We start from the raw sequence: 22,581 nt of genomic DNA on the forward strand, positions 1-22,581 counted from the left end.
AACCTTGTTTCCAAAATACCCTGGAGGTTTGTTCTGTCCCTAACCCCCTCCCAACTTGCAAGTATATAATGGACCACCCCTCATGACCCCAGTGCAGCTCTTTCTACCCACGCGTCCTGTCCCGGTGCTTTAATAAAACCACCTTTTTGCACCAAAGACGTCTCAAGAATTCTTTCTTGGCCATCGACTTTGAGCCGTAACATCTTTCCTACATCAGATGGGACAGAAATTGTATGGCCTGCAAAGCCTCAAATGTTTAGTATGTGACCCTTTACAGAAAAAGTTTGCCAACCCCTACGCTAGAGGACTGTTCTCATTAGTTCAGCTTGTCTGGGAGAATAACAGCCTAACAATAGCGTAAAATTTAGTCTGTGGCCATAATCCTCTCAACAACCCTTTGACACGGGTTGACCTTCTCATCCCATTTTACAGATGAGGAAACTGGGACACAGCCAGGACGTGGCCCAAGCAAGATCTGACCTGGGCAGGCTGGCTCTACAGACTGGCTGTGAACTACCACAGAGGACTACCTCCTTTGTGGAGCAGAGCTAGGAATGCAAACTTTATCAGGTCTCCAAACTGCTCGTATCAGGATTCCAGACTCATGAGGCAGTTAGCCTGTGGCTAGACTGAAGAAACATGCTCCCAGAACACCACTGGGACCCTGGCAGACAGATAATTGCACTATTCTCTATATCCTGTCTGCTTTCCTCGGTCACGTATAGCCCCTGCTCCCGCCTCCGAACTGTACTCTCCACACGGAGAAAAGTACCAAAGAATTTCATAAGTAGTACCCTACCATTCACTAGCAAATTGTAGCATTTTCTTCCATATGCTTCAGCATTTCCGTTATTAAGAAATAAAATATAACCCCAGTTGGAGCTCCCTCTGTACTTCTCCTGGATCTCTTTACCTTCCCTCTCTAAAGGTAGCCACGGGACTGAAATTGGAGTTTCTTTCCCATGCATGCCAGAACTCTTTACTAGCCTGCCTTTTTAAAAATTTCATCATCCAAAAAAAAATTTCATCATCCAGCTTAGGCAAGAAATACTAGTTCTTCGGGTTCATAGTCTCTCCAACCATTTTCATCCTTCCTCTGATGAGGTAGGTGGTATCTTTGAACCTGGTTGTTTGGAGTCCAGCCTCTTTGTTCTCAGTGATCCTAATCATGGGTGTGGTTGCCAGGCAAGGGGTGGGGGTGGAGCTAAACAGAACCGGAGTGGTGACTGAGTTATTAGTCGGACACAAGTAAGTGCCTCCCATCTCATTTGGTTACATCCACTTGCCACTCACAGGGCTAAAGCAAGAAGTTCTTGCTACGAGGGCCTTGGCCAAAATTGTGTTCCAGAATTTGGGCTGAACTAGGCAAGGTTATCCAGAGCAGGTGAAAACATCTTGATCAAAGGGATGAGGGAGGGAGTAAGAAGGCCAGAAGTCACAACTGTGGTGTCTCTCCCAATCCCATGGGGGCCCCCAAATGTGGGGCAACCTGATGGGGTGTAAGCCGGTGGCCCCAGCAGTGAAAGAATTCACCCAAGGCCAAACAAAGGAGCTAGAAGTTTATTGAATACACCACAAGGGAGCAAAGCAGAGACTGTCTGCAAGAGGCAGTGGGTGGGGGCTGTATTTAAAGGGGGAAGGTGAGGAGGGAGAGGGATGCATGAAATGTTCCCTTTTTTGGTAGCGGTGCCTGGTTGTACGTAGCAGCCCGTTGGTTAGTTGGGGCCTATGGCTATTTTGAGATGGGTCGCCTGATGGGCCTGTCTGGATTCAGCCAGGGGGTTGGGGTCCCATGGGCCCTTTTGCCTTGACCGAGTTTCCATGGCTCAAGCCTGTGGTCACAAAGCAGCCTCTACAACAACTAGGAAAAAGTGACAAGCATTAGCTTCCAAAGATGAGCCTCAGTTTTACATTAGAAAGGGGGAATAGAGATGGTAAGATTAGAAAATAAAATATAAAAGAGGTGGAGTCAGACAGTTAAGACTCAGGCTGTGATGAGAAGAGAATACTAAGGACCTGTGCTCCTTATCCTTTAATGATTTGCTCCTCCAGATCCACTCCTTACTTTGCTCCGTACTCACCCATATACAGATACCGGTGAGCTCCATGGCCCCTGGCTTCCAGTTGGGTTTGGCCAATGGAGAGGACTGGCAGGAAATCGCTGGAATAGAGGAGAACGAAGTTGGGGTACCTACTTCTATGACTTGTTCCCTGAGAGGTTTCTGTAGGCTGGCTGGCTGTTTCCCTCACCTGAAGGTCACAGTTCCTCTCATCAAGTAGCCCTTGCCACAAGGCCCTTGCTCTCCCCCACCCAGGTTCAAGAAATTACTCTCTCTGTCTGCTGCGTTAGGTATAAGGATGCTAACAGCCTTGCTAGCTGCTAGTTCTGGAATATCACTTGTGGATTCTCAACACACTACCTAAATTTTGCACATAGTCACTTTATTAAATGCTTCTTTCAAAAAATGTTAGTGTGCCATCTGTTTCCACTGGTCACCGATACAGCGCTCCTTTCTTACGTTACTGAGAAAATTGCTGACAAGTTAATTCTATTACTTTTTTAATGACAAGCCAACAGCATTAACTTTCAATCCAAGGAGGAGATATATAGAAAGACTCTATATAGAAAGACTCTAAATGATAATTTTGTAAAACCACAAAATGTATACACCCAAACTTCCTAAAGAAATGATTTCTAGGAACGTTGAGTCTTAAGCCTGGAAATCTGTTGTATCTTTTTTTATTTTTTTATTTTTTATTTTTATTTTTTTTAAATATTTTATTTATTTATTTGACAGAGACAGAGACAGCTAGAGAGTGTACACAAGCAGGGGCAGAGGGAGAGGGAGAAGCAGGCTTCCTGCTGAGCCGGGAGCCCGATGCGGGGCTTGATCCCAGGACCCCGGGCTCATGACCTGAGCCGAAGGCAGATGCTTAATGGCTAAGCCACCCAGGCGCCCTGTTGTATTTTTTTTAAATGTTGAGTTTTACAAAGGTAATCTCTGATATACTTATTTGTCTAATATCTGTCTCCCCTACTACACTGTAAACTCCATGACACCAGAGACATATCTGTTTTGTTCACTACTACTGCATCCTCAGGGACCAGGTCAGTATCTACTGTAGATATTCAACAATTTTTTTTATTTAATGAATGAGTAAATTATGATTAAAAAAAATTTTTTTGAGTTATGGTTTTTTTGAAAATAGTCAAAAGCAGTAGTAAAAACAATTAACCATGGGGCACCTGGGTGGCTCAGATGGTTGGGCGTCTGCCTTCGGCTCAAGTCATGATCCCAGGGTCCTGGGATAGAGTCCTGCATCGGGCTCCCTGTTCGGTGGGGAGCCTGCTTCTCCCTTCCCCTCTCCCTCTACTGCTCCCCCCTGCTTGTGCTCTCTCACTCTCTCTGTCAAATAAATAAATAAAATCTTAAAAAAAAATTAAAAAAAAAGACAATTAACCATCATGGAATACTGATGAATCGTTCTCTTAATTAGAGGCAGATATAATGAGGCAGGCACTTGTTTGGAGAGTTTCTTCAGTGAATCATGTGACTTCTTTGTGGTTTACAATCATATCTTTTTGTGAAGGTGGTGTGGGAGTGTTCACAAATTTTTCAGGGTGTCTGCTCAATTAGAGAGGTAACAGGAAATGGTAAATTTCAACATAGCATGCACAAAATTGTTTGGGCTTTACTTTAGGAAAGCTTAACATATTCAGAACTGAGGAATCCATAACACATGCCTTACAGAGGTATAATGCCTGTGATATCAAATGAATCCCTGAAGGGAAGGGGCAATAACATCAAGAAATCTACACCACTGTGGAAAAATAGTATGGAGGTTCCCCCAAAAATTGAAAATAGAACTACCATATGATCTAGCAATCCCACTTCTGGTTATTTATCCAAAAGAAAATGAAAACACGAATTCAAAAAGATATATGCACTCCCTATGTTCACTGCAGCATTATTTACAAAAGCTAAGATATGGAAACAACCTAAGTGTCCATCAATGGATAAATGGATAAAAAAGATGTGATACATATATATATTGATATATATATATAATGGAATACTACTCAGCCATAAAAAAGAATGAAATCTTGCCATTTGCAACAACATGGATGGACCTTGAGAATATTATGCTAAGTGAAATAACTCAGACAGAGAAAGACAAATACTATAGGATTTCACTTACATGTACAATCTTAAAAACAAAGCAAATGAGCAAAACAAAATAAAACTCATAGATACAGAGAACAGATTGGTGATTGCCAGAAGGGAGGGGAGAGGAGAGTGGGTAAAATGGTGAAGTGGATTGAGAGGTACAAACTTCCAGTTATTAAATAAATGTCACAGCAATGTAATATACAACATGATTATAGTCAATAATATTGTATTGCTTATTTGAAAGTTCCAAAGAGTAAATCTTGAAAGTTTTCATTATATAAAAAAAAAGTTTGTAACTGTATGATGATGGAAGGTAACCACTTATTGCTGTGATCATTTTGCAATGTATAAAGGATTGAATCATTATATTGTATACCTGAAACTAACATGTTATGTGTCAATTATACTCTAATTAAAAAAAAGAAATACTACAAAAAAAGATATACTAACCACAAGAAAAAGAAACCTATAAATGCTTTGATAGGAGAACCAGCAGAGACTTCTTAACTTGCCTGAACCCTTGCCTAGTATCACCCAGGAACTAAGCCTCATCAGTACAACCTTTGTGGGGCATTCATTTGCAAATGCTTATGTTCAATCATCAAACATGCATTGCATACCTACTATTTGCCCTGTCCTGTGAAGGTGCCCACCCACACTCAGGCCCTGGCAACGGTGATTAAGTCTGGGGCGCCTGACTGGCTCAGTCGGTGGAACATGTGGCTCTTGATTGGGGGGTTCATGAGTTCAAGCCCCACATTAGGTACAGAGATTACTTGAAAAAAAAAAAGACAGTCCGTGTCTGTGATTATTCACAGACTAGTGGAGTCACAATCACAATATAATATGACGCATACTATAAAGCTACTATTGTTTTGTTTTTTAAACTTTTTATTTGGAGATAATTTCAAGCTTAGGGCAAGCGTGCTAGAATAAAAATAGCATCAAGGACACCTTTTGTTGGTTTGAAACCTTGGGAGTTTCCTAGGTGAAATCTAAAATTGGCCCTGGTACATGGAGGGCAGGGAGAGACCAAAGAAAGAGGCAGAACACTCAGATTGGTAGGTGGCAGGTTTACTAAGCAAGAGAACTTACATGCAAGCCTTATCTTAGGTGGCTATGAGATGACAAAATCTCTGTGCTCACCCACTAAATCTTAAAAGTTTATATAGAGGCCTTGGGGTGCTCAGGTCATGATCTCAGGGTCATGGGATCAAGCCCTGCATTGGACTCTGTGCTCAGTGCAGTCTGCTTGCCCCTCTCCCTTTGGTCCTCCGCCCACTCGCGCGCTCTCTCTCTCTCAAATAAATGAATAAAGTTTTTGAAGATTTTATTTATTTATTTGAGAAAGAGAGAGAGCACAAGCTGGAGGAGCAGCGGCAGAGGGAGAGGGAGAAGCAGGCTCCCCACTGAGCAGGGCTCGATCCCAGGACCCTGGGATCATGACCTGAGCTGAAGGCAGATGCTTACCTGACCAAGCCACCCAGGTGTCCCTAAAATCTTTTTTTAAAAAAAGTATATAGAGAGGCCTTAATGGGGTTCAGTTGCGTATATAGTCCAGATGGTCTCAACACCACCTTATTCTCTCAAGGCTACGTCCTTGGAACAGCTTCCACTGTGGGATCGGTGGGCAGAACATACATTCCCAGGATAGGAGAGGAGGTGAGGAGCCTCCGATTGCCTGGGGTCTAGCTCATGGGTCAATCAGGGGTAATGCCCTCTCAATGACCTCCTTCAACACCTTCACCCAGATTCATGTAATGTTAACTTTTTACCCCATGTGCTTTATCATTTGCATGCTTTATCTATCTACCTATATTTTCCCCTGAACTATTTAAGAGTATTATATATCATTGCCCTTCACCCCTATATACTTCAGTTTGTGAACCAACATCTTGTCTCTTTAGCTTCCTTTAGTCTGGAACATTTCCATAGGCTTTGTCTTTTTTTTTTTTTTTAAGATTTTATTTTAATTAATTTATCTGTTTATTTATTTATTTTAAAGATTTTATTTATTTATTTGACAGAGAGAGACAGTGAGAGAGGGAACACAAGCAGGGGGAGTGGGAGAGGGAGAAGCAGGCTTCCCGCTGAGCAGGAAGCCTGACTCGGGGCTCGATCCCAGGATCCTGGGATCATGACCTGAGCCAAAGGCAGACGCCTAAGGACTGAGCCACCCAGGCGCCCCTATTTTATTTATTTTTTAAAGATTTATTTATTTATTTGAGAGAGAGAGGGTGGCGGGGAGGGGCAGAGGGAGATGGAGAGAGAGACTCTTAAGCAGACTCCTTGCTGAGAGCAGAGCCTGACACCAGGCTCAATCCCATGACTCTGAGATTATGACCTGAGCAGAAATCAAGAGTCAGATGCTCAACCGACTGAGGCGCCCTTAAGATTTTATTTTTAAGTAATCTCTACACCCAACGGGGGATCAAACTCACAATCCTGAGATCAAGGGTTGCATGCTCTACCAACTAAGCCAGCCAGGTGCCCCCATTTTTTTTTTTTTTTTGCTTTCTTTGTCTTTTATGACATAGACATTTTTGAAGAATACATCTCCTCCTTAAAAATATATATATATATTTCTCATTTTGTGTTCGTCTAATATTTCCTCATGATTACATTGAAATTATGTATTTTTTATAAATAAGTAATCCCTATACCCAACATGGGGCTAGAACTCACGACCCTGAGATCAAGAGTCACATGCTCTACCAACTGAGCCAGCCAGGTGCCCCTGTATTTAAGCATCCTGTATGTTAAGCGTCTTTAAATTGACAGAGAGAGACAAGCGAGAGAGGGAACACAAGCAGCGGGAGTGGGAGAGGGAGAAGCAGGCTTCCCGCGGGAGCAGGGAGCCCGATGCGGGGCTTGATCCCAGGACCCTGGGATCATGACCTGAGCCGAAGGCAGACGCGTAACGACTGAGCCACCCAGGCGCCCCATGTTAATTTTTTTTAAGAGAGAAAGAGAGAGCATGCAAGCAGGGACGGGGGCACAGGAAGAGGGAGAGAGAGAGAATCTTAAGCAGGCTCCATGCCTAGTGCAGAGGCCAGTGTGGGGCTCTATCCCACGACCCTGAGATCATGACCTGAGCCGAAATCAAGAGTCGGACGCTTAACTGACTGGCGCCCCAGTGATGTTCATTTTAATCACCTAGGTAAGGGCTTGTCAGATTTCTCTGCTGTATAATTATTTTTTTCTTCCTTGAAACTCATAAGCAATTCTGTAGGGGATACATCTTAAAGCAATGAAAATAGCCAGCTCCTCATAAAAAATTCTCCTGGAATTATTTATTTATTTTTAAGTAAGCGAGCTCTGTGCCCAGTGTGGGGCTTCAACTCATGACCCTGAGATCAAGAGTTCATGTTCTACTGACTGAGCCAGCCGGGTGCCCCAAAAAACTCCCCCTGGATTTAGTACCCTTTGATGATTCATGCCTGATCCAAATTTTACTTAAAATAGTTACAAAACACTGAATTTCTTACTCCAGAATTCTTTCTACATTAATCAGTGGGCACTTGAAATTCTACTTTAAACAAGAGCTTACCCTCCTCCCTTATTGATGGATGGATAGATGGGTGGATGGATGGATTGTCAGTATGGATTCATGGATTTCTATTTTTTCAATGATTTATAATTTATCACTACACTTTATTATTTTGGTGCTCAAATACTCCCAGACTTGGCCAATGGGAGCTCCTTCAAGCTGGCTCCTGTATACTTATGACATGCCCTCATTGTTTTTAAAGCACTTCCTTACTTTATGACCTAAAAGATGTTCCAGGTTTGGGGTGCCTAAATGGTTCAGTTGGTTTGAGTTTCTGAATCTTGATCTCAGTTCGGGTCTTGGTCTCAGGGTCATGGGTTCAGGCCCCGCATTGGGCTCCACACTGGGCATGGAGCCTACTTTAAAAAAAAAAAAAGATGTTCCAGATTTATCTCATCCCTACTCTGTCCCAGCCCTGCAATCTGCCATTATTCTGAGGAGCTTGGTTCCTTTTAAGGAGGAAACATTATTAGAGTTAAAGATCTGAGCATTAGGTGTACTCATTACTACTGGGGTGTTTTTGCCTCTTGGCCCTTTCATTAGACAGAACTAGTAAATATATGCACACATGTATATATATACATACACACATATACAGATATATAATGAGAACATTAATATGCATATATACATATATGTACATATTTCCAAAATAATGAGTTCATACCAATCCTTCCAATTCCAATCCATCCTCACAGGGTTCTTTCTTGCCTTTCCCCATTTCATATTTGTATGTCCCTTCGTTTACAGTGAGAACCCTGATGCCCAACTACATCGATCCATTTATTCATTTGTTCAATCCTTTATCTTGAGTCGTTTCAGAATTGTTTTGCCTATACCTCTACCAAAACCAAACCTACTAAAGAGAGTTCAGGATTTGTTTGCAGTTCTGCTTGCCTCATAACCCCATCTCATCTCAGACTGGGAGTTCATAAATGACTTGAATTAGTCCTTTCTACTGCCCCCACCTCTTCTTTAAGTGTGGTTATTTGAAATACAGTATGGTTCATTTGTTCCATTTGCTTTCAGTTGAGTATTCTCCCCCCATACTTTTTTTTAAAGTTTCATTTATTTAAGTAATCTCTACACCCAATGTGGGGCTCGAACTCAAAACCCCGAGATCAAGAGTCGCACACTCCTCTGACTGAGCCAGCCAGGCGCCCCTCCCCCTTCTCATCCTTATTGATTTACTTTTCGTTTTTGAATATATAGAATATTAATATGCTTTAGAAGTCAAAACTATGTAGTAATGCATACTCAGGAGTGTCATTCCTTCCCACATCTTTCCTGTACCATCTCTCCTCTCTGACCCAAACTCTTGTAGGTGATCAACCTTGTTGTATTCTGGTTTATTTGTCTTGTGTTTAAAAACATAGATAGATATATGAATGCTTTTGAAATTCTTCCTTCTTTCCAGAACAAATGGGAGACTACTATAATACTCTATTTCACTTTATTTCTTTTGCTTAATATTATCTAATAGGGGTATTTTCAAGGACTATCAGTGTTGGGACTAGGGTGAGGTAAGTAAGGTGTGTAGGGTGTAAAATTTAAGGAGACACCAGTGACTTCCACCTGGAGGAGTTTGGCAGGTGACTAGGAATATAGTCATAAATGAAGAGGACAAAAGGAACAGAAAGCACAAAAACAAGGAAGCTCAAAAGAGCATGGTGACAAGTGCAATGTAACTGCAGTATAGGATGTTTGCTAGGGAGGGCCTGGAGATGAGACCAGGCTGATAAAACAGGTTGAGATCGGGTCATAAAATGCTTTAGTGCTAAGAGCCTGGCAGCAAGAAACCCTTGAAGATTCTTTTTCATGCCCTTTATTGTTTTATCCATTCCATCATTAAATTCCATCCACTCCACTTCTGCACTGGCTTCTCTTGAAGGGTTTTATTTTATTTATTTATTTTTAAAGATTATTTATTTATCTGAGAGAGAGAGTGTGCGTGAGAGAGTATAAGCAAGGCGAGAGGCAGAGGGAGCAGTAGAGGGAGAGGGAGAAGCAGGCTCTTCCCTGAGCAGGGAGCCAGAAGTGGGTCTTGATCCCAGAACCCTGGGATCATGACCTGAGCTGAAGACAGACGCTTAACCAACTGAGCCACCCAGACGCCCCACCCTTGAAGGGTTTTAATCAGAGGAGTAACATGATTACAATTTTCTTTTAGTGAGATGAAACTGACAACATGATATAAAGCAGACTGGCAGAATGGGTGATAAGAAAGGTGACCCTGAGGCAGGTGAGGAGGCTCATCAAGTGAGAAGTGTTAAGAACTGAATTGAGAAAGCAGTAATAGGAAGACTAAATAAGAAGGGATAAATGTTTATGAGATAGTAAGACTTGGGTGTGTAAACAAATTTCAATCTAAAATGGAACTGGAGGGGCTCCTGGCTGGCTCACTGGGTAGAGCATGTGACTCTTGATCTTGGGGTTATGAGTTTGAAACCCATGTTGGGTGTACAGATTACTTAAAAATAAAATCTTAAAAAAATCTTTAGGGGGGCCTGGCTGGCTCAGTTTGAGGACCTTGCAACTCTTGATCTTGGGGTCATGATATCAAGCTCCATGTAGAGTATAGAGATTACTTAAATAAATAAAACTTAAAAAAAATTTTTTTTAGAGACGCCTGGGTGGCTCAGTCAGTGAAGCATCTGCCTTCGGCTCAGGTCATGATCTCGGGGTCATGGGATCAAGTCCTGCATTGGGCTCCCTGCTCAGCCAGGAGTTTGCTTCTCCCTCTCCCTCTACCCCACCCCCCACTCGTGTGCTCATGGTCTCGCTCTCTCATAAATAAATAAATAAATCTTAAAACTTTTTAAAAAATCCTTAAACAAAAATAAAATGAAATAAAATAAATTAAAATGGAACTGAAGGGAGTGCTTGGCTGGCTCAGTCAGTAGAGCGTGTGACTCTCGATCTCTGGGTCATGAGTTTGAGCCCCCTGTTGGGTGTAGAGATTACTTTAAAAAAATTTTTTTTAAAAAGTTTAAAATAAATAAATAAATAAAATGGGACTGGAGGATACAAAATGGAGAATCTCATGGATACACACTTGGAAGAATGGAACTTAAGAATTGAGAGACAGACCAGTTTCCCATAAATGTCTGATTTACAAGAAGACTGAGACTTATCTCCTGACCAATGAAAACCCACTAGGAATCTCTCTCCGTCCTCAAGCCAATGAACTTACTGCTTTGACAGGGGCTGGATGTCCCCTTCTTTGCACTCTGCCCATGAATACAGCCCACCCAAGCCCTCAATGGACTAGCCTGTAGCTTGCTACAGCATGGGTTTTCCAAATTGCAATTCCTCTGCTATTCCTGAATAAACTCAATTTCTGGTAATTCCAGCTTGCCTCAGTTTATCTCTTTATTTAGGTTGACAATACTGATTATAGGTAGAAGATGGAGAAGCAGAAGTCCAAGAGGACTTTCCAGTTTCTGGCTTGAAGGACTAGATGAGCAGAGGTGCCATTCAATAGACTAGGGGAAATGGTAGGAGTATGTTTGAGGGAAAATATAAGCCCAGTGTTAGATATGCTGAGTTAGAGTTGGCAAAAAGATATCCAACCAGAAGTTTTCAGGAAAAGGTTCTGAAATAATGTCTCAGGGAAACTTGGGCAGCCTCCCTCTTCTGACTTCCTTTTGTCTTACAGTCAAGATAAAGGAACTTTGGGTAAAATATTTATTTCACCAAGTGATGTCTGGGAGTCATCAGGAGTTGTATCTAATGTCCTCACAAACATATCTGTCAGCTATAGTTAACATATAGCGCCCACCATTCTTTTCACATCGCTCAATAAAACACCTGAGGCCGGCAATGGGCTCCCAGTTCAGCGAAGAGCCTGCTTCTCCCTCCCCTCTGCCCCTCCCTTCTGCACATGTGCCCTCTCTCTCTTTTTTTTAAGATTCTATCTATCCATTTGACAGAGAGAGAGTGAGAGAGCACAAGCAGGGAGAGGGAGAGAGAAAAGCAGGCTCTCCACTGAGCAGGAAGCCTGACCCCTGGGGCTCGATCCCAGGACGCTGGGACAACAACCGGAGCCAAAGACAGACACTTAACCAACTGAGCCACCCAGGCACCCTCTCTCTCTCTTTCAAATAAACAAGATCTTTTAAAAAAATATGACTAGGACAAAATACAAAGTTAGCACCTATACCAATTTTATTTAACTCATTAATGAAGAAACAGCAGTATGGTAAATTGATTCATAGGAGCATTTGAAAGAAAGTGCATATAGGCACTAAAAGAAATAATTCTAGAATAAGATTACTAAATTAGATACAATACTAGTTAATGGACTGTAGGGAAATACCATTGTTACCTTGGGTGTGGTCTTTTCTACTGGACTCAATCACTTGCATCCCTATAAACAAAAATCTGCAAGTTAACAAAGACTTCACAAAGACTTGGCCTTAATAGTCAATAGGAAGTCTCACAAAATGCATTTCCCTAGAGAATTAAATAATCTTTTTTTTTATTTGACAGAGAGAGAGACAGTGAGAGAGTGAACACAAGCAGGCAGAATGGGAGAGGGAGAAGCAGGCTTCCCGCCGAGCAGGGAGCCCGATGCGGGGCTCGATCCCAGGACCCAGGGATCATGACCTGAGCCGAAGGCAGACACTTAACGACTGAGCCACCCAGGCACCCCAAGAATTAAATAATCTTTAGGCAGACCTGTTAGACAAGGCTCCAATATGACATGGGAAGGACACCCTTTTGCCTTATTTCCAGATTTTGCATAATTTTTCTTACCACCACATCTGTGTGAAGAGTGTAGCCTCCTTAGACCACTGAAACTGCAAATTATCAAGGCATCAGGGGAGTGCTCCCTCCCACACTATCACACTTCAGAGGGGAACCAGATCCATCAGCTTTTGCCATTAGCCTCTCTCTATATATAGGGCTCAAATACGTGTCTCTGAGGCTGGGCAGGAAAATCAACACCCAAGAAAAATAAGGCACCATCTTCTTTATTTTCATATCTCCCCCAGTGCCCGTGAAAACCTCCTTTACACAGGTGCCCTGTGCAATTTGATACTGATGCAAATAAATAGCTTTGTGTTGCCCCCCTGCAAGTTATGAGACATGCACAGACATGGTTGAATTCCAGCCATGGGAACAATTAACACAAACCAGGAGACCCACAATAGTCACCTCAGATGATTACGATCATTCCAGGAGGTCAGAGAGGATGCCAGATAGCTGGCTTGGGAACAATGTAGGCAAAGGAAATATGCCATACTCACACTGCCCTACTAAGGACTAAAATGACATCTTGATTTATCACTCTTTCTGATTCAGATAAGATTGTTCATTCCCATGAAGTCCGGATTTGAGAGCACCTGAGCCACCCTGACGCAGACCAGTAAGTCAGGAGTGAACAGCGATTCCATACCATCCTCTTTGTTTAGGGTCTGGCAGTCCTAGCAAAGCCTGGCCTTCATACCTCACTTCTTCACACAAAGCCCAAGAGCCTTGTATGAAAGAATGTCTTTTGCACCCCGACATCAGATTTGGATTCGCAATTTTTTCTAGTACCCAAGCCTATGGCTCTGACAACATATGCTCTCACTTGATGGGGAGAAGAACCCCAGGCTCCATGGAAATGGCGCTATCCTGGCCCCAGTCCTAGGGCGGCTCCTTGTCCTGCTTGTATGAGGCAGGGTCCTGGCAAGCAACAGATGGCACACTCAAAGGATTTATCCAAGATGAGCTGAATGAAGATGTGGGCAGGAATAAGGGAAGCAACAAGGGATGGTAAGACGTTCAGGGACTAGCAACAGAGGGAAAGCATTACTATCCCTTGACCAGAAGAGGCAAAGAGAGGGAAGTAATGCCAGAGCCTGGTGAGAGAAGGAACTATGGAAGAGGGTTGCCTGATAGCAGTTGTGGCCATCGAGGAATGCTGCCCTTTCCAGAACCATGGCTGGACAGGAAAGGAACAGGAAGAATAAATACTCTGACTTCTCTCTCTTCCCACCTTCTAATCTCATGTCAGCACCTGTCACTGGCCAAACCCAACCAGAAACCCATGTGACACAGACCATGGAAAGGTTGGTCTCCCGGGGTACAGGACAAGGCAGAAAAAGGTGGAGAATAGATTTGGGGGGCGGGTAAGAAGATCCATGGAAAATACGCAGCACTTTCTTCTTGTAGGCAGAGCTCTTTGTATGCTATCTCACCCTGTCTGTCACATACTTGTAAAGTGGTCTAGGGAGTGTCCTCCATGCTCTTCCAGCAATGCTGCTGGTGGGAAGCTAAGATGAATCTTAGGGTCCAGTTTTTACAAGCTATTGTATGAAGTAGTGGGTTAAGTGAGGTATTTACCCAGGGTTGCAAGAGGACAGCATTGACAATAGGAGAATCCCAATGGTAAATGAGGAGGGAGGGAGGGAAGGAAGGAAGGAAGGAGAGAAGGAAGGAAGGAGGGAAGGGAGGAAGGAAGGGAGGGAGGGAGGAGGGTAGGGAGGAAGGAAGGAAGGGAGGAGGAAAGGAAGGAAGGGAGGGAGAGTTGGAGGGAAGGGAGGGAGGGAGGGAGGGAGGAAGGAAGAAGGGAAGGGAGGGAGGAAGGAAGGAAGGGAGGAAGGAAGGAAGAAGGGAAGGAAGGAAGGGAGGAAGGAAGGAAGGAAGGGAGGGAGGAAGGAAGAAGGGAAGGAAGGAAGGGAGGAAGGGAGGAAGAGAGGAAGGAGGGAAGGGAGGAGGGAAGGAAGGGAGGAGGGAGGGAAGGAAGGAAGGAAGGAAAAGTAATTTTGAAAGGAAGGAAACAAGCAAAATGGGGAGGAAAGGAAGAAAGGAAGGGAGAAGGGCTAAGAGTAGACAGGGAATCAAGAGAGGGAGGCAAGGAGAGAGGAAGGAAGGAAAAACACGCCAAGCCCCAGTTCCAAGAAGAGAGACAAGGCTATAAAATGGGAAGCCTTCCTTTGTGACAGGAATCCCTAATGAAGAGAGAAAGGGCAGTACAGAGAAGTCATGAAAAGCATGGGCTTTGGAATCAGACAGACCTTGAACCTCTCTCATGTTCTATATGTCTAGATGCCTCATGTCTAGATGGCACATTACAGCTCTTTCATACCACGCTGGCGTGGCTTAGTTCTACAGTCCCCCTGCTCCCCCAAATCTCCAGACAAGAAGTAGGCACAACTCCCCTACTTCAAGCTCCCAGTAGTGAAAACAGGGTTGGCTTGCTACCGAAGATCCAGAGACGCAACATGACAATGCTTACAAATGTAGAGTTTATTACAGGAGAAGAATACAATACAGCATGAAAGTAAGGACGAGTGTCACAGGCAAAGCCTGGCTCACAGAAAGCTGTCTGGAGAGGCCAGGTGCAAGCTCCAGTCGTCCTCCTCTGTAAGGGCCATGGCCACACTTGGTGGGGATCCTGCTTCTCCCCCTCCCTCTCCTTCTGCCCCTCCCCGCCACTTGTGCTCTCACTCCCAAATAAATAATCTTAAAAAAATAAAATAGCGAATTATATGTGATGTGAATTTATTCTCAATTAAAAACAAACAAAACAATGCTGACACTGTAGTAAAAACTGCCCTGAAATCCCTGGGGTCCATCGTCACAGAGCTACGCTAATAATCATAATGTTTTATGCTGTGGCAAAACAGCTCAGGATAATTCCAGGCTTATTGCATATCTCACTTGCAGCTTGCACATAAGGCTTGGCCCTTATAGAAGGTTAATACATGCATTAACCCTCACAGCACCCCTGCCAAACACAGTGACCCCCAAACCAGAGCTGGGACCCAACTCCTTTAGGCTAAGCCCTCCAGAAGAGAGAAGAGGGCTCAACCCATGCCACCTCCAGGCAGCCCTCCACCCACAAACTCGATACAGGCCCATAGCCCCATTGGCACATCCTGATGGGGCTGCAACTCAGACCGATGCCCCCTTGATTTCCTGTGCTCTAAATAGCAGAGGGGAAGGGAGCCCTGCTTGAGACTGATCCTCCCTCCAATGCCACCAAGGGTGACCAACTGTCCCAGTTTGCCCGGGGCTCTGTCCTGGTTTGCACACTGAAAGTGTCGCTTCTTTGGAAATCCCCCAGTCCCAGGAAAGTTGGGACAGCTGGTCACCCTAATGCCACCCCTGGCCTCTATGATGGTCTCACCATCATAGTGTGGGTGTGTACCACCCATTACTATGGAGAATGCTCTGGTTCTGCAGACAGGAAAGGGCTTGGCTCCCCTCACTTCCCAGAAGCCATCAGAGCCCTGCACTTGACCTGAAACTGTCGGGCCACTACTTCTTGTTCTGTTGCAGCTGGGTGCTTGGCTCTACAAGCCGCTCCTGCAACCTCCCTCTCTTCTGCCTGCCAAATTATCTTTACTAACAGCGGGAATTCAAGGGCTCTTCATGCCTCTCATGATGGCTAAGTCTGCACAGACGCCTCTCAGCTGTTTCAACACACATTTACTGAGCCCTTATGGGGGTTATTAGAGGTGGCCCTTGCTGCCACTTGCTGGGAGTAGGCCTGATTTGACAGCCCCTCCACCTTCTGCAACAGCTCCCCCCCCACAACCCAGCAATATGCAGGCCTCCTGCCTGTTCTGGGAGCTCAGGATCCCATGCACAGGTCCTAGCTGCCCCCTTGCTTCCAAACACACAGCTCTCCAGCTCCAGGGGCACACAGTTTTAGCAAGAGCTGGTTCAGAATCAGGTTCTGCACCCTAATCAGGGGACCCAGTGGTGAGGACCAGGGGGTTCCAGCCTGTGGGGACCTAAGCTCTAGCAGGGGAGGGATGCACTCCCCAGAATGCAAGGTTGCACTATGATAGAGAGGTAAGTCCAGGGACTGTGGGTGGGATCAGCCAAGGTTTCTTGGGGAGGGGACACCTGAGAGGAGCCTCACAGGTCACCTGAAAGTTGTGCAAAGAAGGGGGCATTGGGAGAGATCTTTGGGGGCCTAGAGAACAGCATCCATGGGGACATGGGATGGCACGAGGGGTGTGTAGAAAGGTAGGGAGATGCAGGAATAGAATCCAGGGACCTGAAGGAGGAGATATTTTCACTGAGGAAGCTGGAACCCAGTGTCTGATCTCCCAACCAGGTCCAGGAGGTGAGGGCTGGACAAGCAACCTTTGGGGGTGGTAACTGAGGCATGATGGCAGAGGCCAGCTTACAGGGGTGGAGGAGGTAGACACAGGGCTACAGAATGCTCTTCTAAAAGCTCAGCTCTGGGGCGCCTGGGTGAAGCAGTTGGTTAAGCGTCCAACTCTTGGTTTCAGCTGGGGTCTTGATCTCAGGGTTGTGACATCGAGCCCTGTGTGGGGCTCTGAGCTAAGCACAAAGTCTGCTTGAGATTCTCTCTCCCTCTCCCTCTGCCCCTCCTGCTCATGTTCCCGCTCTCTCTAATATATAAATAAATCTTTAAAAGATAAACAAACAAACAAATAAATAAATAATAGCTCAACTCTGACATGAATAGAAAGAGAAGTAGAGAGGTACCTGGGTGGCTCAGTCAGTTGGGCGTCTGCCTTCAGCTCAGGTCATGATCCCAAGGTCCTGGGATTGAGTCCTGCATCGGGCTCCTTGCTCAGCAGGGAGTTTGCTTCTCCCTCTGCCTGCCACTCCCCCTGCTTGTGCACGTTGGTTCTCTCTCTCTGATAAATCAGTCAATCAATCTTAAAAAAAGAGAGAGAAGTAGAAAGGGCTGGCTTTGGTGTTTAGGATGGAAGAGAGAGATGCAGTAAGTTATAAGGGGGACTTCGGGGAAGGACCCAGTAGAAAAGGAGTGAATGAAGAATGAAGAGATAGAAGAGAGGGTTCTGGATGGGGGCTGGGTCCAGGCATGCTGCAAGGGGGTAAGGGTGAGGTCTCAGGTTAACCAAGTCTCTCGTTCATTATCCTAAGCAACTAAGAACACTGAGTCAAATAAGGACACCAAGTCCCTGTTCTCAGGGGCGGCAAGTATACAGATCCTCAGCAAAGATTGTCCTGTGTCTTGCTGGGTAGAGGGACAGGGAGGATCCTGTCCTGAAGGCAGTTGCTTCAGCTGGTGCTGGAACGAGCATCATGGTCTGTTCTGCTGAGCAAGTGGGGGCATGGGATGAGGCTTGGGGCTGTGTCATGGTAGGCTGAGCACTGGGCAAGGATCTATGTCCAGGTCTGACTGGGGAGGCCCTTCTTGTAGTATCCTGAGCAATGGCTCAGATATGACTCATGTTCTGATGGTTCCTGGTATGCCAAATTGGGGGGCTGTGACTTGGTCCTATACCCTCTGAGGTTGCATTGTCTGTACCAAGTGGTCACCTATCCAACTCCTAACCTAGGCAGGAGACTACGGCTCAGTATGCAGATTAGTGGTCTGGTCACCCCAACTGTCCAGTGACTTGCTGAGCAGAGAGATGTTCATGAGCTGTTTTTGGCTGAGGCTGTCTCTTGGTTCACCAAGCTGTGGTATAGCCCCCAGTTTGGTCTGGGCTATCTCCTCGTGTGTGAAGCACTGATATAGGGAGAAAGAAATGCCTTTCCCTGGGCAGATGCTGCCTCTTAGGGTTCACAGTGGTGGAGTGGATGTTGACCTTTTTCTGGGAAGGATTAGGCAGCGATGGTGCCAAGAGGGGATGAAGGTATATGCCCTAGACCCAGTGGTAGCTGAGAGTGGGGTTCTCCAGATGGGCTGAGTAATGATCTAGCTTTAAGTGTTTATCTTTGTGAGGGCTTTGTCCTGGTGTGCCCAGTCCTGGTGTAACCACAAAGCATGGTCTTGGAAGAGAATGTCTTCTGGTCTTCTGGCACTCGTTTCTGTCATCAAGTTTAGATGAAGTCATACTGGATTAGGGCAGGCACTAAATCCAATTATGACTGGTGTCTTTATAAGAAGAGGAAATTTGGGGCACAGATACACAGAGACACACAGAAAGGAGAATGCCATGTGAAGACAGACAGAGATTGGAAGGATGTATCTACAAGCCAAGGAATGCCAAGGGTTGCTGGGAACCCACACAAGCTAAGAGGCAAGGAGGGAATCTTCCCTAGAGCCTTTGGAGAGAGCAAGGCCCTGCTGACTCCTTGATTTCAGACTTCCAGCCTCCAGAACTGTAAGAGAATAAACTTCTGTTGTTTTAAGGGACCCAGTTTGGGGTAATTTGTTACAGCAGCCATAGGATACTAATATACCTTGCTTCTACTTCCTTTCTTTTTGTACAGACCTTGCTTAAATGCTGAGGATTTCTTTCTATTTCCCTAGAACGTTCCTCTTTGGGGGCACCTGGGTGGTTCAGTCGGTTAAGCATCTGACTCTTGGGTTTCTGTTAAGGTCATGATCTTGGGTCTGGTCGGGCTCTGCACTCAGCAGGAAGTCTACATGGGAGATTCTGTCTCTCCCTCTCCTTTTGCCCCTCTCCACACTCGTGTGTGCATGCCTTCTCTCTCAAATAAATAAATAAATAAAAATCTTAAAAAAAAAAAAAAAGGATTCTCTTTCCCTGCCACCACCGAGTCGCATGGAGGTGGAAGGTCGCGTGCAGTCAAGATTCGGCTACACTCGTAATCCACTACCATGGCCGAGGAAGGCATTGCTGCCGTAGGTGTAATGGACGTTAATACTGCTTCACAAGAGGTGCTGAAGACCGCCCTCATCCACGATGCGATGGCCTAGCATGTGGAATTCGCGAAGCTGACAAAGCCTTAGACAAGCACCAGGCCCATCTTTGTGTGTGTGCATCCAACTGTGATGAGCCTATGTATGTCAAGTTTGTGGAGGCCCTTTGTGCTGAACACCAAATCAACCTAATCAAGGTTGATGACAAAAGAAACTAGGGGAATGTGTAGGCCTCTGTAAAACTGACAGAGGGAAAACCCTGTAAAGTGGTTGGCTGCAGTTGTGTGGAGGTTAAGGACTATGGCAAAGAGTCTCAGGCGAAGGATGTCATCAAGGAATACTTCAAATGCAAGAAATGAACAAATAAACTTGGTTCTTGTTCCACAAAAAAAAAAAAAAAAAAGGAATGTTCCTCCTTGGACAAGTGAGTATAATTTAGCCAACCGCATTTCATCAAACATCCGTATTTCTCAAGCAGCTGTGACTGTTAAAATACTACCAGTATATGTTAGTACCTATTGAAAATAGGACTAAGATTTCTTTTTTACACCATAACAAGTGAATTTTAAAATTTCCCACTGATTTAAAGCACAGCAACAGGGGTGCCTGGCTGGCTCAGTCAGTAGAGCATGCAACTCTTGACCTCAGGGTTGTGAGGGTGTTGGGTGTAGAGATTACTTAAAAATAAAATCTTTAGGGGCGCCTGGGTGGCTCAGTTGGTTAAGCGACTGCCTTTGGCTCGGGTCATGATCCCGGAGTCCTGGGATCGAGTCCCGCATGGGGCTTCCTGCTCAGCGAGGAGCCTGCTTCTCCCTCTGACCCTCCCCCCTCTCTTGTACTCTCTCTCTCTCATTCTCGCTCTCTCAAATAAATAAATAAATCTTAATAAAATAAAATAAAATAAAATCTTTAAAAAAATAAAATAAAATAAAATAAAGCACAGCAACATCTTTTATTCTGAGAGACAAAGAACTGAAAACATAACCAGGGAAGTGTTTTGTGTCAATGCCGCTTACTCAGTTTTTTCATCTTATTAATTTTGTTAGTACAGTTTTAATCCATTTTTTTAATAAATAAGTTCATTTTACATTTTAGAGGTTTATTATGTTATTACTTAGAATTAAGTTTCTAGCACTCACATATTTGAGTTCCAGGTACTATATTTGATGGAGGGAAAGCAAATATACCACATTATAATTCCATTGCCTCCCCTTCTTTTTTAGATTTGTCTGCTATCCTACACAACACTCCTTCTTTTTGCTTCATCCCTTTATCAAACACTCCAACAATATGGCTTTTGCTATCCTAAGCTCCCCCCGTTCATTTCTCCTTTTGCCAGTCCCCTTCCCCAACCCAATTTCTCTATTCCCTCTTCCTACCTACTAAGTATTATTAAACTCTAAATCATACTGGCTGGTGGTTGCAGAGATAAAAATACAAAGTCGGGCTCTCTGGGCTCCATTATGGGTCAGAATGAATGGCCCTTAAAGTTCAACTCAGGAAAGGTATAACCTCTGGGTCTAAGGCAACCCCCTAGCTAGCAAACAGTTTTCCAGGATCCATGCCTCACTTAAAACTTACTGCTTAAGGAAAAAAAAAAAAAAAAAACTTACTGCTTAAGGTTATACCATGTGATGGAACCTGTTTATTCTTTCACCTTTTTTTTTTTTTTTAAAGATTTTATTTATTCATTTGACAGAAAGAGACACAGCGAGAGAGGGAACACAAGCAGGGGGAGTGGGAGAGGGAGAAGCAGGTTTCCCGCGAGCAGGGAGCCCGATGCAGGACTCGATCCCAGAACCCTGGGATCATGACCTGAGCCGAAGGTAGACGCTTAACGACTGAGCCACCCAAGCGCCCCTCTTCTTTCACCTTTAGTAGCTCGCTAGTCTGTCCTTGCTTAGATCCCAGCTCCTGTCTGTGCCCTCATCCATTGCTAAGTGCTGCCTAGCTGCACACCACCTACCCAACGCCACACCATCTCCCCAGTTAAAACTTTGCCCAACCCCTGTCAGTTGCCTTGACTACTTCTATGTCCAACCAGGACTTTGACTTCTTCACAGGGAGCTCTTTAAAACTCCAATTTAGGGGCACCTGGCTGGCTCAGTCAGAAGAACATCAACTCTTGATCTCGGGGTTTTGAGTTTGAGCCCCACATGGGGCACAGAGGTTACTGAAAAATAAGTAAATTTCAAAAAAATAAAAACCCTCCAATTTATTGAGTCACATGCTGTGCTAAATGCTTCACATCCACTATTTCATTTAATGCTCACAACTATATGAGATAAGAATTACCCCCCTCACCTTCAGTCACTGACCGTGCTTTCCATTGTACAGGAAATAATGAGGACATCAACATACGCTTCTTCAATTTCCTTCTTCTCCACCTCAAAATCTCTCTGGATCTTGAAGTGCTTCACTTCCTTTATTCCCATAAATGGGCAGAGACAGAAATAGAGGGGCATCCGAGAGACAGACATGGTTGATCCACGGTCTCAAGGAACTCAGACCTTAATGAATTCCATGAGGATCAACAAGAACTGTCTAAAAGGAAGTACCAAGAGGGGCGCCTGGGTGGCTCAGTTGGTTAAATGGCTGACTACTGATTTCAGCTCAGGTCATGATCTTGGGGTTGTGAGATCGAGCCCCGCACTTAGCGGGGAGTCTGCTGCTCTCCCTCTCACTCTCCCTCTGCCCCTCCTCCCACTCTCTCTCAAAAAATAATCTTAATATAAAAAAGGAAGTACCAAGAGCCTGCCAAGAAATTTCAGAAAGCTGTCATCCAAAGAGATGTTGACATCAGAAAACAAGGAGCCTAGTAAAGTTTGGGGCCTAAGAGTATAGCATTTCTGGTGGGGCAGCTTACTGACTTCTAAAAACATTCTTTTTCACATGCGGTCAGCCAAGGTGTAGAGGCTTTCACTCTTCAGCCTTTTCAAGGCACTACTCATCTTCTGCTCCCTGTCTTTTCTACCTGCCAGGGTTAATCACTCAGATGGCTTTGATTTTATCCCTGCAACTCCCTGATGAGTTTCAAAATAATGACTCCAAATGTCCCAGTCTCCCACCAAAACCAAGGGCCTCAGCCTGCCTTAGCTTTGAGGAAAGCTAATACCCCTCTTCTTTACATTCTACTGTATTTGGCCACTATCCAAGATGAAGCCCCTCTGATCATCTATCCTCTCTCTTCATCTCCACACTTTGCTGTGTTTTGTCACCCACCCAAATTCCCACTGCACCTCTCCCTCTCAGACCTTTCCACTTGGCCCTAGAGAATTCTCACTCAAAGACAGACAAACCTT

At 44.7% G+C, this 22,581-nt stretch overlaps 1 long non-coding RNA gene and 1 pseudogene across 4 annotated transcripts in view; one reads left to right on the forward strand and one right to left on the reverse strand.

The window, feature by feature from the left end:
* The window catches only part of LOC123849493 (uncharacterized), a 66,680-nt gene that overhangs the window by 26,200 nt on the left and 17,899 nt on the right, over window positions 1-22,581 (reverse strand). For 3 of the 4 annotated variants that reach the window (XR_008506673.2, XR_006792078.3, XR_010406248.1), the window contains exon 3: window positions 17,182-17,357. This is a non-coding gene — a long non-coding RNA (uncharacterized LOC123849493). Of the gene's footprint in view, window positions 1-1,555; window positions 1,862-2,081; window positions 2,162-17,181; window positions 17,358-22,581 lie in introns of those variants that run through there. The other variant, XR_010406247.1, reaches the window with a different exon arrangement.
* LOC123849486 (small ribosomal subunit protein eS12-like) lies at window positions 19,189-19,673 on the forward strand (annotated as a pseudogene).

Source organism: Mirounga angustirostris, unplaced genomic scaffold, assembly GCF_029215605.1.
Source record: "Mirounga angustirostris isolate CCGP_5_RB_7025 unplaced genomic scaffold, mMirAng1.0.hap1 SCAF_11, whole genome shotgun sequence".
Classification (NCBI taxonomy): domain Eukaryota; kingdom Metazoa; phylum Chordata; class Mammalia; order Carnivora; family Phocidae; genus Mirounga; species Mirounga angustirostris.